Raw genomic sequence first — 12,814 nt, forward strand, 5'->3', positions numbered from 1 at the left:
GCCTATTGACTAATTACCATACCAGTGGGAAGCCACAGCACCTTCATCCACAGAGACAGTTCACCAAATCACAGCCTTCCTCTCTGAGGTAGAAGGATTTTGAAAGAGATCACACACGTCAGCAGCAGATGGCCTCCACTGTGTAACATGAGTGGTCAAATCGTGCTGTTTAGTTGGGTGATCTGAATGTATGATTCTCAATATCAGTCATACTCTATGTAATGCCAATCAGTATATATATCTCTCCCATCGCTCTCTCTAGGGGCTTTATTAGCGTGGGAAACGTGTTAACTTTTCCAAAGCAAGTGAGGTAGATAATATACAAAAGTGAAATAAACAATAAAAATGAACAGTAAACTCTCTCTCTCTCTCGCTCTCTCGCTCTCTCTCTCGCTCCCCCATCTCCCTCTTCCCCTCTCTCTCTCTCTCTCTCTCTCTCTCTCTCTCTCTCTCTCTCTCTTTCACTCTCTCTCTTTCGCTCTCTCTCTCTCTCGCTTCCCCATCTCTCTCTCTCTCTCTCTCTCTCGCTCCCCCATCTCTCTCTCTCTCTCTCTCTTTCGCTCTCTCTCTCTCTCTCGCTCCCCATCGCTCTCTCTCTCTCGCTCCCCCATCTCTCTCTCTCTCTCTCTCTCCCTCCCTCCATCCCTCTACTTGTAGTTGTAATCCGTCTCTGGGCTATGTGTTATCCCAGTGTCTGTGGCAGTGCTGCAGTGTGAGTTTGAGTTTGTAATCAGCATTGTGTGCTAAGGAAGGGCAGGGTCATTATCCTCTATTACGACAGGGTGTGTAATGAGATTCAGGGATGGGGAAAGCTTTGGAAGAGAATAGGATCAGCTTCAAGCCTTTGGCCTGATTAATAGTGATGAACTCATGACTTAGTCCTAACACCGTCTCTGCCACAATCCTGCTGTCTCAGCCATGGAAGCTCACTGTAAAATTGGCTACAGGTGATTTGTACCGTTTGAACTATATGCGTAATACATTGTTATTAGTCATGCTCAGTATTTCTTGTGGAAAAGCATTTTCATTCATGACTACAGTATCTGGTTGTGTTGTTACGATTCACTTAAAGGTTTGCTTAAGAAATAATATAGTATGACAAGCTCTCTCTCTCGTTCCCTCTCCCCTCTATCCAGCTGCCCTGTCGTCTGGCTCTGTTTAATCCCACCTAATTAATAGGAATCTTTGTTATAATGATCTGTGGCGTGAGCCTCTGACTCCATGCATATGCAATGAGGCTGGAGACCCAGTCGCCTTTTTAATGTGTTGGCTGCTAGCCGAGGTGAACCTGCAGGTTTTGAGGCGCGCTTCAAACACTTAGCTCTCCTCTACTATCCTCTCCCCAGTCCCCCAAACATCAGACAACCGCTAGTTTCTCTCTTCCTCTTCTTTCCACTCGCGCTCCATCTTCTTGTCTTCTCCTTTAATAATTGTCCTTCTCTTCTGTCTATCTGACTCCAACAACCTGCTTATATTGATACAAGTGACATATTTGATCAGTGGCTGTTGTATTTGTGTTTGTTTGAGGATTTTAGTGGTTTTGTGTTTGTGCCTCCCTCTGAGTGTATGTGTGTGTGTGTGTGTGTGGTACTCCCTGCGTATAGCTCCATTCTTGTGTTTTTTATTCCTCTTGTGATACTATTTACATTTGTAGAATTTTTTGCTAACTTTTTTTACTCAATTTTGGTAAGGGCTCTTAAGCAAGTATTTCACGGTAAAGTCTACACCCGTTGTATTCAACACATGTGACAATTAAAAATATGATTAAATTAAAATTTTTTAACTGAAACCGTTTGCTATGAGACTCGAAATTGAGCTCAGGTGCATCCTGTTTCTGCTGATCATCCTTGAGATGTTTTTACAACTGTTTACACCTGAGGTAAATTCAATTGATTGGACATGGTTTGGAAAGACACACACCTGTCTATATAAGGTCCCACAGTTGACAGTGCAAAAACCAAGCCATGAGGTTGAAGGAATTTTCCATAGAGCTCCAAGACAGGATTGTGTCGAGGTACAGATACCAAAACAGGTACCAAAAAAATCCTGCAGCATTGAAGGTCCCCAAGAACACAGTGGCTTCCATCATTCTTAAATGGAAGAAGTTTGGAACCATCAAGATTCTTCCTAGAGCTGGCCTCCCGGCCAAACCTGGTACCATCCCCACGGTGAAGCATGGTGGTGATAGCATTATGCTATGGGGATGTTTTTCAGCGGCAGGGACTTGGAGATTAGTCAGGATCGAGGGAAAGATGAACGGAGCAAATTCCTGAGAGATCCTTGATGAAAACCTGCTCCAGAGCTCTCAGGACCTCAGACTGGGGCGAAGGTTCACACAGCCAAGACAACGCAGGATTGGCTTCGGGCCAAGTCTCTGAATGTCCTTCAGTGGCTCAACCAGAGCCCAGACATGATCCTGATCAAACATCTCTGGAGAGACCTGAAAATAGCTGTGCAGTGATGCTCCCCAACCTGACAGAGCTTGAGAGGTTCTGCACAGAAGAATGGGAGAAACTCCCCAAATACAGGTGTGCCAAGCTTATAGCGTCATACACAAGAAGACTCAAGGCTGTAATCACTGCCAAAGGTGCTTCAACAAAATACTGAGTAAAGGGTTTTTATTTTTTATAAATGAGCAAATATTTCTAAAAACCTGTTTGTCATTATGGGGTATTGTGTGTAGATTGATGAGGGGGGGGGGGGGGGACTATTTAATCAATTTTAGAATAAAGCTATAACGTAAACAAAATGTGGAAAATGTCAACGGGTCTGAATACTTTCCCGAATGCACTGTATGTGTGTGTGTCTTTCTCTCTCTCTGTGTGTCTCTCTCTCTCTCTCTCTCTCTCTCTCTCTCTCTGTGTGTCTTTCTCTCTCTCTCTCTGTATGCATCTCTCTCTCTCTCTCTCTCTCTCTCTCTCTCTCTCTTTCTCTCTCTCTCTCTCTGTGTGTGTGTCTCTCTCTCTCTCTCTCTCTCTCTCTGTGTGCCTGTGTTCATTCTTGGCCCATGGCGTGGCCTGCCAGCCCTGTGGAGCAGTGCTCTGGTCTGTCACTTTTGTTTGAATAGGTAATGTGGAGCTGTTCAGGCTGAAGAGACATGAGCTGGAATCACTTGTTAGGACACATGATCAAAAGCTGCTCTCTGCACTCTGCCAATCAAACCTCTTGTCACCCTGTGAAGCAGACGTTAAATAGATTTTTCGGCTGTACGCCGCGGGCAGCCTGCCAGCCTGACATGTGAACTTTTACCAAAAGATACCAGCTCTGCTACTCCTCCCCTTCCTCTATCACCCCAAAAACTCCTCCCTCATCTCCCCTCCCCTCTCCCTCTCTCTCTCCTGCCACAGCACTGCCCCTCTGCTGACAGGCCAGTGAACAGAGCCCAGAGCTAAATGACATGGCTAAGTGTGGGGCACAGGGAGCACGCTCCACTCTCACGCTCCAGCTTGCCTTCTCTGAACGATGGATTTAGTATGCAGTCCAAACAGAACCCATACACACCACATCACGACTGCCTCCTAGGAGTTAGGAGAGACAGGGGAGTCCTGACAGAACAAGAACAGCATGGGGGGGTTGTAGCTAGATCCGTCTAAAGTGGAGCTCTCCCTCTTTGAGATGACAAAACAAGCAGCTGCTTCTTCAGTGTGCCATTCTTCGCTGCATCGGGATCACCTTCCCTCTTCTCATATTCCCATTAGTCAACAGTAGCAACTGCTGTGAAGCATTCCAAGAGCCATCTTCCCGGGATTCAGCTGTTGACTCTGTCCCCCTGCGCCTGAGGAGCACAACGCTCCCATTGTGTTGCTGGCCCAGTGGCTGCACAGGATCCCCCTGATAGGAGGAAACGGGTGTCTTAGGGAGACAAATCACAGCCAGGGCCTTACAGAGGACTGTTTGTGTTCAGACACACTCCCCATAGGTGCATCCCATCAGCTGGATCTCAGCTCTGGCCCAGACCTATAGTACAGCCAACCCTAATGGATTGGGACTCAATTATACTAAAAAATATTGATTCTTTTTAAAAATGATTGAGAAGCTATGGAAGATTTATGTATTCTGTTCTATGAATTTCAATGTTACTTTAAACAGACTAAAAGACTAAACAGTGTAGAATAACAGCTTGTATAGAATAGGAGTGTACTGGAGACTACACTTTCAGCAGCTTTAATAGCCTGGCTGTTTTATGTGACCCCTCAGTATTTGGAATGCTACAGTGAGGGCAGAATGCTAAGGCAGAGCCCATTAATGCTCTTAAATCTGTCATTGTGCTGGAGCTGTGGATCTGGAAATAGCAGACTCCTTTATGCAGAACAGGGACCGACATGGACAGGCTTTACGTAATCAACCTGGAGGGTGGGGGAGATGGAAGGTGGGGGGTCGGGGTAGATATGGGCACAACAGAGCTTCTGCCAGGACAGGGGGAAACTTGGGGATGAGGGGGATGGGGAGTGAGGGCCAGTTGGATGGACAGTGGGACACTAGAACAGGGTTGTGTGTGTGTGTGTGTGAGGGGTTATACTGGGAAAGTCTCTGCCCAGTATCACTGTCCAAGCCTTGGCGTTCGGTTCCCAGGCATTCTCCACACATAACTGGACAAAAGAGCTGGTGTCATCTGACCGGGGATGGAAATAGTGTCAATGTAACCCACACCATGGGGCACAGACGGCCCCTGTGGCCTGCTAATGATTTCAGGGCACATCGCATGGTTGTTTTATAAGACTATGGTACGTCAGCCATCCAGCTAGCAGATCTGCCTTGGTACATGCAGACATGACAGATTACACAGATACGCCTATTACCATATTTGCATTGTTTTCCACCTAACAGTGAGCATGAATATTTTACACTCCACTTTGATGTCTGCCTCTTGAACAGAGAGACTGTTTAATCACTTGTGATAAAACAAATGTCTGCCCTCACTCTCGTTCTCTCCCACCCTGTTCAATATCATTTCACATGTGCCAACAGATGAGATTAGGATGTCAGAAGAAACGGATAGGAACATGTTTTATTGCGCTGGAAAGCTTGAGTGCTGATGATTATAATTATTCGGCGAAAACCATCTCTCGTTGGGAGTGCCCCCGATATAATTTTAAGCCTGCGGAGGTCGAGTGGTTAATATGTTTTAAGACCCTGGCATCCATTACGTGTCATGAAGTTCCAATGATAGGTTCAAGTTATGAGTTTGGATTATAATTAATGATCGCTGTGCTGGAATGACATTTTCCTCTAACTCAGTACCACTTATCATAATGCTGCAATTAGTGATTTGTGTGTTGAGGCACCCCACTTTCTCCATCCATGTTCTCCTCCCCTCTTCCCCTCCCCTCTTCTCTCTCACTCTTCCTGCCTGTTTGTAGTTCTCTCCTGGGTGCCAGTTGGCTTCATGGCGGCTGCCGTAAGACTTCTGTTGTTAACTTTTTGTTAAAGTCATGGCTGGGCAATGAGCTCAGCCTCACATGAGATCTGAATTCTTCCATCCTTGCACAGCTTGTCTCAGTCCGTGTGGCTCTGTTTCCCAGAGAAAGGGGATGGCTTGTTTCAAAGGAAAATACGGCTCCCATTGTTGCAGAACCATTTTGGAACAATAGTGCATTGAGACGTTTAGCTGTGGGCCAGCGAAGGGGACTTCCTAGAAATTGGAATTCTTAACCTTTGAAGTACCATGGTTACTTCATCATCCTAATTCTCCCTGGTCTGGCTGGCCTAGCATCATAAATGTCTATTGTGTTCAGTCTCAGAGATAGAGATATTCAATACAAAAACTGGTTGAGCCCTTGAATATGAGAACATTTGTACATGCAGTGCTGCTTAGCCTTAACCAATTTAATATTCTGGCACTGTACCAGATGTTCAGATCATGGCTCAATTACTTTATAAACTAAAACATATCAGACGGTTTGAGGCTATGTGTGTGTGTGTGTGTGTGTGTGTGTGTGTGTGTGTGTGTGTGTGTGTGTGTGTGTGTGTGTGTGTGTGTGTGTGTGTGTGTGTGTGTGTGTGTGCGTGTGCGTGTGTGTGTGTGTGTGTGTGTGTGGTATAGGTTAGAGAATGGAGGTCGTCATCTAAAAATAGTGACCTTTGGACTCGCCGTCCACAGAGCAATGTGTGCACATCCTGAACTCTGACATCCCAGTAAACAGAGCTGGTTCATAAACATCTTTAATTGCTGCTTGGTAGAAACTGAGAATGTCACAGACTGCAATAGCAAATAGTCGCCCCTTAATTAGACAAAGTAAAGTTTTATTTGAACATTTACAGTGCCTTTGGAAAGTATTCAGACCCCTTGACTTTTTCCACATTTGTTACATTGCAGCCTTATTCTAAAATGGATTAAATAAATAAGATTCCTCAGCAATCTACACACAATACCCCATAATGATGAAGTTAAACAGTTTTTTAGAAATGTTTGCTAATTTACAAAACTTTAAAAAGATACCTTATATGGTCCCATATATAACATTATATCACTATTACCATGCTTGTAAAGTCTTCCTTTTTTCACTTTAGTATCTCTTCTTTTTTTAATTAAGGCAGCATTTACATTCTGTGTATAATGCAGAGTAATCTGTGAAGCACATCGGCGTTGCCTCTAAACGTTTAAGATAAAATAAAGTTTGGGGGGGCTATGCCAGACACTTGGCTTCACTGCACATTTGAATCATTCATGTGGATCCGATGAGTATTTTTTTGTCCTTGTACAGTCTCAGGCACACATTCATTTAGTAAAACCCATTGAGCGGCCATGATCACAGTAAGCAGCGTTATCCACACACTTCTATTCATTTAACACAGATGAATAAATGGGAATGTTTTGGAGCATTGATTAGCAGCAGAGTTTCTATCTGACAGTTAGATTGCAGGGTACCCAACAAAAATCGTCTCCACTGCAAGGTACCCAGTAATTTAATTCTTGTGTGAAATTATTATAATTTATTACAGTGTGTGGACCCTAATGATTACCGACATCAAATGGAAATTATAAATTCTAATTAAGTCTACATCTCCCTTGTAATGCTCATCTTCACAGTGTTGAGACCCTCATCAGCACGGGCTGAAGTTTGAAGCAGACGCCCTCCTCTCTTCCTTCGTGTCATTTTTCTTTTCATTTATTTACCTCCTAAGACAGACTTGCTTATTTTTATGTTCATCATAATGTGTGATTTAAGCTGTCTCTACTTCATTTCAGCAAGGTGTTCATTACATGTTCTTATTGTTTGGTTTCCTATCTGAATAAGCCTTCATTATCAGTTGATCAACGTTGCGGTGTAGGTATAGGCTGTGTGACTTTAGAAGGTATTCAACGTGCTCTTTTATGGTTCAAGGCAGTCTCTTTGAAGGAGGTAAACATTTGATTATTTCTTTGCTTTTCAGTTATTTCTATAAACGTAGAAATACCAGAAAAATTATGTCTTAAACTTTCCAATTACTGTACCTCGAACGTCCTGGAACAAGCTGTGAACCCTACTGATGTCTTTATGTTACACATTAATACAAATTTTAATTAAATTATTAGCAATGTAGAAATGTAGTATAGCAACAGCCTCAGCTGCCTTAATAGGGCGGAGAGAGGTGGAGAGGGGGCGAGAAAAAGTACATTTTGCTATCCAAGCATTTAATGGTGGTAGTTGTTAAAAGTGACCTTGTGGGGTGGAGAGAGAGAGAGAGGAGCTGGAGTCTGGAGCACAGTGGAGCAGCACGGCACAGCAGAGCACAGCGGCTGGCTCCTTCCAGCTGCACACATGGCATCCATCGGGGGCACAATCACGCACAGTCCCAACACCTCAGGCTCGGACATATGTTGAGTTTTATTTCATTCTTCTGACATTAATCCTATTCACCAGCTGTTCTGCCAGCTGCCACTCTCCGGCTTAAGAGGAGATTGCAGTTTTGGGGGCTCTGAGTCCTGGTTTATCTTGGCTCCTCATCTCCCCTCACTAAGTTTTGATTGGATTTTCCCCCCTCTTCCTTCTCCAGGTTCCTTGAGTTGCATACTTCCTAGCTTCTTGCTACTTTCTTTTTTCTTATTTCAACTTCGTATTTTCTCTCTCTCCTTAATTTTGATAAGAGAGCTTTAGGGTTGTGTTTTAAGCGGCATCCAAGCCCTTCTCTGGCCAGGGGCCCTTTCAGATTGCTGGCTGGCAGTACTGAGGTGTTCACTGCCTGCCTCTCCTCTCTTCTCCTGTGGACCGGCTCACATTTATAATTCACACACAGTTCTTTCATATGGTCACCACTATCTCATAACAGGCTGCACAGAGACCCACTCCTAGGGGGCAAGGTAGCTGGCACTCTTCTCCATGTACGCAGGCTGGCCAGATGCTGCTCCCCAGCCAGTCCCTCTGGTCTAGACAGGATGGAGAGAGTGCAGAAATCTCACGCTTTTACACACTTAATGAAGGAGGGAATCTAACTGGGCTTTAGCATGTTCACCCACGTCCTCTACTAGCATTTCCTTTGGATTAGCTTCGCCTCAGGCTTAACAGTTATCATTATTGACATATCAGGCCTGACATATTTCACATTTATGTTCATTGTCTGGAAGCATTTCCCAGTGTTCTCTGTGTAGTTTCTGCTGAAGTACTGCTTCGTGGACGACGGGCCAGGGATGCATGAATTGATCATTGCTCACTGCTCACTTTAATAATTCAAGGCTGATTGCCACAAAGTTCCACAGTAAAATGGATTGGGAGAGGTCACGTGTTGCCCTGCTCAAGAGGTGAAGCCTCTTGGGGACGGTTAATTATTATACAGTATGCTTGATAGACACGTGTCCTATTTAGAGGTCAGCTGTGGAGCCGTGGGCGGGTACTGGATACCAGAGCCTGGAATGGCTGGGTCACTGCTGTAGGCTTAGCACCTCGGCTCCTATGGATAAAGAGAAAGCAGGACGAGTGGTTACCTCAGCACTAACAGCCCCTGGCTAACCAGGACATTTCTCCTATTAACCTACAGCAGGTTATTACAAATACACATTTCGTAAAAGCTGCCTGGAGATTTAGGTTTAGGTCTATGTTTAGGTCTAGGTTACACACACACATACCACTGTACATGAGGATTGCAGCTTTTGCCCTCTGATTTAGTTGAATGTCTTCTGGTTTAGTACATCCAGGTGGACCTTTAGGCTCTCAAGGTCCCTTTAAGTGTGTGTGTGCACAGGCCAGGGATTGTTTAACGTTATCCTCATGTCGTTAGCAAAATCTTCCAATGACCCCTGACCTGTAACAGAGAGCCCAGGCCCCACCCCTCAGGCTTACGGACGTGAGTGTGTAAGGACATAAGGGTGTGTGAGGGGTTCCTCCATGAGCCTGGGTTGCAGAATATCCCAGGCTGGTTGTGTTCTATTTATAGTGGCTGTTGGCAAGCTGGGATGGTGTCTATAGGGGAGCCTACAGGTGACTAACAGGGATGCTCACCAAGTGGAATAATGAATAGTATTAGGTGTCAATTAAATCAAGCCTTTCCCGAGGTGCAGGTGCTCCACAATGTACTGGCACATCTCAAGGAGCCAGGCCTCTTCACCCATGCATGCCAACGGCTTCATTTGCATATTAAAGAGCTGAAATTATTTAACTGAAGCAAAAAGTCTTGTGGAAATGATAGAGGTTATTAAAACTGTTGACAAGGAGGCAAGGTAATTGCCTGAAAATGAGCAACGATGCCACTGTTGTACACAGAATAGTGTTGTTTTTTCTCTCTCTCCTCTCTTTAGCGTTTGCATTGTGCAATGCCGCCCGGGAGTGTGTAACCTATTACGTTTAGATTGCTCCCTTGCAATTAGTGCCCTTTTTGTCCTCCCTTCAATAAGGCCATGATTATGGAGACTTCAGGAGGATCTGCATTCCTCATCCAACAGCTGTTGTCTCTGGAACTACCGGTGGAATGACAAAACATGTTTTCTCACTGCGTTTCACTTTTCTGCCGGCTTCTTGTAATTATTGTGTTTTATTTGCTGCGATGATGGGGTCTTGTTTTTACTGCCTCTGTGATTAAGATATTCACAAGATTCCCTCAGAGTTGGAGAGAATATTTTTGTAAATCTTGACTTTTAGTTTGTTTTCCGTACTGAGTGGAGTAGAGTAGAGACTGGGGAACGGGTCCATACAGAGTGAGGTAGATTGGGGAAAGAAGAGACTGGGGAACGGGTCCATGCAGAGTGAGGTAGATTGAGGAGAGAAGAGACTGGAAAACGGGTCCATGCAGAGTGAGGTAGATTGGGGAGAGGAGAGACTGGGGAACAGGTCCATACAGAGTGAGGTAGATTGGGGAGAGAAGAGACTGGAGAATGGGTCCATACAGAGTGAGGTAGATTGGGGAGAGAAGAGACTGGAGTACGGGTCCATACAGAGTGAGGTAGATTGGGGAGAGAAGAGACTGGAGAACGGGTCCATACAGAGTGAGGTAGATTGGGGAGAGGAGAGACTGGAGAATGGGTCCATACAGAGTGAGGTAGATTGGGGAGAGAAGAGACTGGAGAACGGGTCCATACAGAGTGAGGTAGATTGGGGAGAGAAGAGACTGGGGAACGGGTCCATACAGAGTGAGGTAGATTGGGGAGAGAAGAGACTGGAGAATGGGTCCATACAGAGTGAGGTAGATTGGGGAGAGGAGAGACTGGGGAACGGGTCCATACAGAGTGAGGTAGATTGGGGAGAGGAGAGACTGGGGAACGGGTCCATACAGAGTGAGGTAGATTGGGGAGAGAAGAGACTGGAGAATGGGTCCATACAGAGTGAGGTAGATTGGGGAGAGGAGAGACTGGGGAACGGGTCCATACAGAGTGAGGTAGATTGGGGAGAGGAGAGACTGGGGAACGGGTCCATACAGAGTGAGGTAGATTGGGGAGAGAAGAGACTGGAGAACGGGATTCATATTGTCTGACTAGGACTGACTGAGCGATTCTCAGGGTTACAAATTCAGCCCTGAGTTAAAAAGATAATAGAATGTGGTATTTTCATTTAGAGTGGAGAAGAATAGTTTCAAATTGACTTGTTGCCCTCACCAAATTGAACGCAACCTGCTTTATTCTCCTAACCTTGACATATTTGTACACCTATAGCTTCAGCCTAACGCTTTCAGTCTAGGATCCTTTCTTTTTGCCAATATTATTAAAAGCACTCTAAAAGTTCACTGAAGATAATTATGAACCTAACTACCACTATTTGTACAAGTGTGTCCTCCAACTCAGCGAGTCCTCTAGCTAGCTCACTGAGAGCACTCGTACTCTAAAACGCTGCCTCTCGCTGGGCCCTTAATAAAAGCTATCCTCCATCCAACCCGCAGCCTCTGTTTATAAGGCTTTGCCGTACTGAGGAGGAAATCATTTATATGGCCAATGTCAGTTGATCATTGATTTAGTAATGGCTTGTTTCCCCCGGAGGCTCTAACCACTAATACTGTATACAGGGCTGATGCTGAGACTCCTGTGACTCTCACAGATAGCTCTCTCTCCATCCTCCACCACAATGAGCCGTCACTTAGAGCAAAACAAACACTCCACTAGCAGCCACTAGTCACATACAGTATTTGTATAGAGAATATCATAGCCAGAGAAATAAAGCCTACTGTCAGTGGCAGTTACTGTATGTTTGTTGAAGCAGCAGCAGTGATAGGTGGACAGACAGAGAGTGGGATGCTGGCTGATTGGCTGGATTCCTGGCCGGGTCAGTGTTGTGTTGTCATCCTTCAGGATCTCTCTCGCTGTCCTGCCTGGGTCTCAGTGTTGAGGAGGATTGATGAGGGGAATCGCTTCTTCCTGTTGAGGGATTACAATAGGTGTGTGAGTGAGTGAGTGAGTGAGTGAGTGAGTGGGCCCCAGGCTGCAGGCAGGCAGGGAGGTGAGGGCACGGAGCGGAGGGAGGGACAGATGTGTTGGCATAGGGCCACCGGGCCGACAGGGAGACAGACAGGAGGACACCCAGAGACGACTGCCCCCGCAGGGAGAAAAACACAGTCTCATGATGCCTGGGAAGAGACCTACCGGTATAACTCACTCAGTCTATCCTTCCGACAGTATGATAAAACACACAGAGAATATGAGACACGAGGTTACCTATTTAATGTGCCTCACGTGGCTTTATTTAATGTGTTCTTGGTTGATACCCCAATGCCAATCGTTAAAGTCATTTCCCAAGTAGATAACAACATGAATCATGAATCATTAAGATATTATTTTTACGGACCATTTCAAATCCAAATTGACAAGGTTTGATTGGCTTGTTAGTGTATTTATTTGTGCCGTCTGTGTTTTCCTCTTGGTGATTGGAACTTAACCGTGCGGTGCATCCGATGATACTCTGATTGAACCACTCTGTTTAGGGCCGCAATAAAACAATAAATTAGTTAACAACTTTCCCTCAGCTTGGCACATGCAGAAGTCTTTATGACCAGCTTGCACTCACTTTATTAACAGTAACTTATTACAATATGCTCAATAAAACACTAATTCAGCTTTATAAATGGTTGCTTTAAAATGTTTGAGAGAGACAGAGAGATTAGCTTTTATTTATTTTATCTTCTAAAGAGGCTGGGGGTGAGATTGTCAGCAGTGCTTACCTGCCTCTTAGGGTTACACTGTTGTGGTTTCTGTTCAACATGGGATTCTGGCAGTGCTCAGTGCCAGGTGCTGAAAGCCCTGTTTATACCAAACACTAGCCCAGAAACATCCCTTTGTTCAGATTTATGAGCACCATTAGTTCTTGTTTGAATGTAGTGAAAGACTAAGTCTAATGTAGTCAGCTCATCTTTGCTCTAGGTGTCTCAATCCCTCTGACTTTTCACCCACATCAGACAGATTACAGGATAGCTGCATGAA

General features: G+C 45.0%; 1 protein-coding gene across 51 annotated transcripts in view; it reads left to right on the top strand.

Moving 5' to 3' along the window:
• The window catches only part of LOC100136290 (SOX-LZ), a 200,174-nt gene that overhangs the window by 81,306 nt on the left and 106,054 nt on the right, over positions 1-12,814 (top strand).

The sequence above is a fragment of the Oncorhynchus mykiss genome, chromosome 6 (genome assembly GCF_057628025.1).
Source record: "Oncorhynchus mykiss isolate SJ-2025 chromosome 6, ASM5762802v1, whole genome shotgun sequence".
NCBI classification, from domain to species: Eukaryota; Metazoa; Chordata; class Actinopteri; order Salmoniformes; family Salmonidae; genus Oncorhynchus; species Oncorhynchus mykiss.